General features: G+C 42.7%; 1 long non-coding RNA gene across 1 annotated transcript in view; it reads left to right on the top strand.

The window, feature by feature from the left end:
- Positions 1-990: 990 nt before the first annotated feature.
- The window catches only part of LOC112655493 (uncharacterized), a 72,109-nt gene continuing 67,099 nt past the window's right edge, over positions 991-6,000 (top strand). Inside the window, exons 1-2 of the long non-coding RNA XR_007412916.1 lie at positions 991-1,894; positions 3,039-3,123. This is a non-coding gene — a long non-coding RNA (uncharacterized LOC112655493). The remainder of the gene's footprint in view (positions 1,895-3,038; positions 3,124-6,000) is intronic.

The raw sequence follows: 6,000 nt of genomic DNA, 5'->3' as shown, positions 1-6,000 counted from the left end.
AGCAATCAGAGTATCAGTTGCCTGGCTTCAAGGGCAGAGCTCATAGCTATATACCAATAGAAAGGAGGAGATCTGAATGCAGGTCCTCTTAGTTTTAAGATTTACACATTTACAAGCCATTCCTGACACTCTTACTTACATTCTGATTCTGCAAGCTTATGCAAGGAGGCTCAGTTTGATTGCTTAGACTTGTTGCTCGCTGCTTGATCTATCTTATCAAATTTCAAATTTATTTAAAATAAATAGGACTTTTAAAATATGGGCATATACGGGCCATCATAAAAAACAAAAACAAAAACAAACAAACAAAAAAAAACACTTAACCCTGAAATTCAGTAAACATTTACAGAGTCCCTACTCTTTACCAAGAACTGCAGCAGGCATTAAGGATGTAGAGATGTTTTGCCTGTGCGGAATGTCAATCGTGTGTGTTTAGAAGTTAAACTTGAATGTGGATTAAATCCAGAAAAATACAATGCTATATATAAAGCCAGGAATTCTGTATTTTGGGGGATCCCTGGGTGACTCAGCGGCTCAGCAGTTTAGCCCAGGGCGTCACCCTGGAGTCCTGGGATCCAGTCCCACATCGGGCTCCCTGCATGGAGCCTATTTCTGCCTCTGCCTGTGTCTCTGCCTCTCTCACTGTGTGTCTCATAAATAAATAAATAAATTAGATCTTAAAAAAAAAAAGAAAGAAATTCTGTATTTCCCCTGTATACTAAAACCTATGAGCTGATCTGTCGTTTAAAACAAAACAACAGGCCCAAAGCAGGGCTGCTTTGGTTAAGCCCTAACATCAGCAAACCAAGACTTAAAGGCAGTTATGGCTCCCCAGAAATGAAATCTTAGGCCAGTCAATCAGAAATTGCCTGCTGAGCCCTAGTTAGGTCATCTGCTGGAGAAGACCCCTGACCACCCTGAGAGGAGCGTAACCTTGCAATACCCAACGCAGCCGCCAGGGGCAGGGGTCACCAGGGCACCGACCTGGGCCGCACCGACCTGGGGCGCCCCCTGAGCCCGCAGCTTTCCTGCTGCCTCCGGGGTGGGAGTCGCGCTGGGATCCTGGCTCCGCAGCTCCGTGGGAGGCGCTTTCAGACTCTGGCCATTTGCCTTTTCGGAACCGGGTGTGACTTAGACACCCACTGGGTCTCGGGTCAGACCGGGCCCGACTCAGAAACCCGGGGAGTCAAGGTCACACGGCCTCTGACGTGGAAACCGGAAGTCTTGGTCCGACTGAGAAACCAGACCGGGTCTGCAGTTGGACTGGGTCCAATTTAGAGACCCGCTGGGTCTGCGGTCTGACTGGGTCGCGTTCAAACTCAGGAAGTCGAGGTCGCCCAGCCTCAGACGGAGAAACCGGAAGTCTTGGTCTGACTGAGAAACCAGACCGGATGTGGGGCTGGACCGGGTCCGACGTAGAAACCGTATGGAGTCCGTCGTTCTGGGTCCACTCGGAAACCAGGAAGGGGTGGGTCCCGGCTGGGTTGGGTCTGCCTTACGCTGGACCGGCACCGGCGTGAGGCATCCGGTGAATACAATTTTATTGCAAGCCTGAACAAGCAGGCCAGCCTTACCAAAGGTAATCTTGAATTGCCGTGGCCACCGTGGAGAACTTTTCACCTGCACAAACTTCTTCATTTATGAGATGCCCTGGAGTAAACGAGGTCTCCGCCAAGCGCTCTCGCCATAAAGAATAAAGGAAGAATTAATTTTCCTCTTCTGTGGTTCCCGGTGGCCGGGATAAGGCCTACCGGGGCTCCCTACTCACTCCAGTGCCTGCAGGCGGGATCCTGAGAAGACACAGAAGCCTCGGGGAGGAAAGAATTCTTCCCGAAGTCAGCTCTCCCTCCCACCTTGATCTCTCTGCCTGTAGTCTCCGGGCAAGAAAGGAAAGGTAAAATTTCACATGTCCTCCTTCTTTGCAAACTCAGACTGTCAGACAAAAACATTGGCAAGACTTGGATCTTTGAATTATGACGCCCTTTGCTTTGGGGTACCCACTGGTTGCCCATCCTTGCCCTCCCGGAGACAACCGTTGCTTTGTTGTTTGGCTCATTTTGTGTCCTTAGAACGTGTCTTTTTTTTTTTTTTTTTTTTTTTTTTTTTATGATAGTCACAGAGAGCGAGAGAGAGGCAGAGACACAGGCAGAGGGAGAAGCAGGCTCCATGCACCGGGAGCCCGACGTGGGACTCGATCCCGGGTCTCCAGGATCACGCCCTGGGCCAAAGGCAGGCGCTAAACCGCTGAGCCACCCAGGGTTCCCCTTAGAACGTGTCTTGGTCACAGATGGAGAGGCCCCCAAAAGATGACCATCCAGAGAGGTGGGAGGCGCCCCATCTGGGGCGAGCTCCCGGCGGGCAGGAATGTGGATTATGCTCCTTCTGGCTGGGGTCCTGTGCGTGTTGCCAGCTCTCAAAGGACTTGCCAAAGTCCATCTTGTGGTTTTATCTTTGAAAGTGGGAGGGCGGTGTCTTTTGCCTCCATGCATTTGCGGGGGGGGGGGGGGGGGGGGGGGGTTGTGCAGTGCCGCCAGGAATATTTGCTGTTTGTCCTGGCTGAAACCCGAGAAGATACTTGAAAAGATTTCTTTTTAAAGTGTTCCATGGTCAGAAGTTGGCCACATGGGAAGCTGATAGAGCTTGATGGGAACTTTTTCTGTCCCTAATCTAGAAATGGACTATGTGCCTAGAGATAAAGGAAAACATTCGAAACCTTGGTGAGGATTTGCTAAAACATTCCAAGGACACAAAGCTCTAAGTCTAAAACATAGGAATCTTTTGATTTCCGTCTTTATTTAAGATCTTCTTCCTAATATAAAGAAGCAGACTGAAGACAATATAGTGGATCAGTGGAGAAGTCATTTGATACCATGCAGGTTGCAACCCAATTCTTTTCGAGGAATTAGAAACAACTGTATTTGTCTTACAAATCTAGTTTTTCCAAGAATAGAAATGGGATCCTAGAAATAATTCAAAGCCCACCTATTTTTTTTTTTTTTTTTACCAATCCCCAAACCTTCTCTATTCATTTCAAACAGCTTGCAGATATTGTAAAACATCTGGATTTAGGGAACAAAAGTCCTTCTTGGTGGAACTTGCCTTCTCCCGCTGTGCTTTTGAGATGTAAGTATTCTATCTACCTGGTGTTCTCCAGGAATCAGGGTGGTTCTTATCAGAGGGAAAAGAGAAAGAGAGAGACTATTTTGAAACTAGGCCTTTTAAAAATCTTACAGGTCTCTTTCACAAACATTAGTTTAAAAAAAAAAAAAATTCCATCTGATCAGGCAAATTTAACTTATTCCATCTTCCAGAAACACAATTTACATCCCACTATTCTTTCATAAAGTAGTGAGTTTGGCATTATTATACCTGTCTTTTGGCTAAAATATTCAAATAAAAACTATAAAGTTTCTGTATCTGTATATTCATGTATATTTAGATATGCATGTTATAATATGCAGTTTTTTCTACCTCTGGGTTGAATTGCCAAAATTCATACATAAATAGCTCTATATAATGGCTTAAAGAAAACTAAACATGTATACTCCCAGAAATATAGAACACCTAAAGCATGAGCTACAAAAGTGAAGATAAACAAGTGGTACCACATCAAACTAAAAAGCTTCTGCAGCAAAAAGAGCCATCAACAAGATGAGGAAACAAGCTATGGAATGGGGGAGGAGGTGGAGATTGCCAACCATATATCTAATAAGAATAAATGTCCAAAATACATAAAGAACTCCTAAAACCCTAGCAAAAAAACCAAATAACCCAATTTTAAGAATCGGCAACGGATCTGACATTTCTCCAAAGAAGATATATGAAAGGCCAATAGATATGTGAAAAGATGCTTAACATCACTAATCATTAGGAAAATGCAAATTAAAACCACAATGAGGGGCACCTGGGTGGCTCAGTTGGTTGAGCGGCTGACTTGGTTTCAGCCCAGGTCATGATCTCAGGGTTATGAGATCGAGCCCCACATCAGGCTCCACACTTAGCAGGGAGTCTACTTGATATTCTCTCTCTCTCTCTCCCTCTCCTGCCCTCCCCCCACTTGCTCTCTCTTTCTAATAAATAAATCTTTTAAAAAATATATCTGCAGTCTCCAGTTCATAGCAGCATTATTTTCAATAGACAAAATATGGAAACAGCCTACATGTCCATTGATGGATGAATGGATAAAGGAGTTGTGGAGTGTGTGTATACATAAAATAGATATTATTAATATAATATTAATTATATAATTATATATTATAATATTATTATAATAATATAATAATATTATTCATTCTTAAAAAATACAAGGAGGTCTTACAATTTGCAACAATGTGGATGGATGCTGAAGATATGCTAAGTGAAATAAGTCAGACAGGGAAAGACTCATACTCTAGGATCTCCTGTCAGACTCTATTTAGAATTTGTTTTTTAGAACATCAAAAGGTTTGAATATTTGAATAAATAGGATTACTGATCATTATGAAATAATAATTAACTACTTAATGAAAATGGTTATAGAAGATGTTAAAGGCAAATACAGAAGGTTACATAGGTGTGAACAAAACCTCGCTCTTTTAATACTGAGAATACTGGGTTTTCTTTTTTTTTCTTAAGATTTTATTTGTTTATTCATGAGAGGCACAGAGAGAGAGAGAGAGAGAGAGAGAGAGAGAAAGAGAGGCAGAGACACAGGCAGAGGGAGAAGCAGGCTCCATGCAGGGAGCACTACGCAGCACTCCAGGATGACACCCTGGGCCGAAGGCAGGAACTAAACTGCTGAGCCACCCAGGGATCCCCCAGAATATTGGGTTTTCTTAAGTAAGCAAAGAGCTATAAAAGTTCATGGCCCTCATACTGCTTGTTTGAGTTGTTTGTCTCCAACAAAAAAAATCAATATTGTGCTAAATATAGTTTAGCCTATTTTTATTTTCATATGTATTAGATTAACAGATAAACTGAGGCACATTAAAAGTCTTTAAGAGTTTGAGCAAAAATTGATTCAAATCAAATAGCAGCTAATCCAGCCATATCAATGTCAAGAGTACTTGGGTGCTTTTTATGAAAATTACTTTTGTAAAAGCATCAGAGTAAAACACTGCCTGTAAATAATGAAAGACTTTAAAAGGCCCATTCTTAAAGATCTCATGAGAATTCATTATAATGGAATTGACAAGTAAATATGGTATTTTTCTGACACATAACATTTTAAGATAATAACTGGAATTATAACTGATAACATTATACCAACACTGTTGTTGCCAAATTACAAAGTGTCAAAACTTGGATGGATATTTCACAACTGAAGAAGGCTCCACTTGACATCTGGTCCTGTGCCAATGCCGGAGACCTCAAAATCAAATTGGCTAGGAAGAGAACTAGCTCCCATTGAGGCAGATTGCTTTTCCCAAGATGTCAGATCAAAACATTTTTTTCCATTCCTCCTTCCCTTTCTGACTATCCTTTTGCTAATTCTTACACCATGCAGGTATTTATGATTCTCTTGTCTATCTTTTGCTTTTCTCCGTCCCGGGACATAGCAGGCCATCGCAAGGGGAGTGTGTGTGTGTGTGTGTGTGTGTGTGTGTAATCCTACGTCCAAATGACTTTGAGATATAGCTCTGCCCATCACAAACATCTCCAGAATTTCCAATGCCTCAGTTTCTTTGGAACAAACTCAGCCTTCTCTCTATCATGTTGGAACTACTTAACCCTGGGGTCCATTTCTTTGGCTAACAACCCCAAACTTGGAGAACTTTGCATCTGGGCTCTCTACAAAGAAGGGGATACAAGGCAGGGAAAATAAGAATAAAACTGTGTAGTCTACAGACCCTTACATTATATTGGCCTCCATGGCTATCACCTTTTTATTCCCAAGCCACAGACTCAAACGGCAATCACCAGGAGATATTTGTGACTCAAAATGTGCTTCTTTTTGGCAGATGCCTAGGAGTAAGTGCAAATGAAGCTATGATTAGGAACCTGCCCTTAACTCTTAAAGAT

The sequence above is a fragment of the Canis lupus genome, chromosome 9 (assembly GCF_003254725.2).
Source record: "Canis lupus dingo isolate Sandy chromosome 9, ASM325472v2, whole genome shotgun sequence".
NCBI lineage: Eukaryota > Metazoa > Chordata > Mammalia > Carnivora > Canidae > Canis > Canis lupus.
Note: the sequence above shows the minus strand (reverse complement) of the source record. Positions and strands in the feature narration are given on the sequence as shown.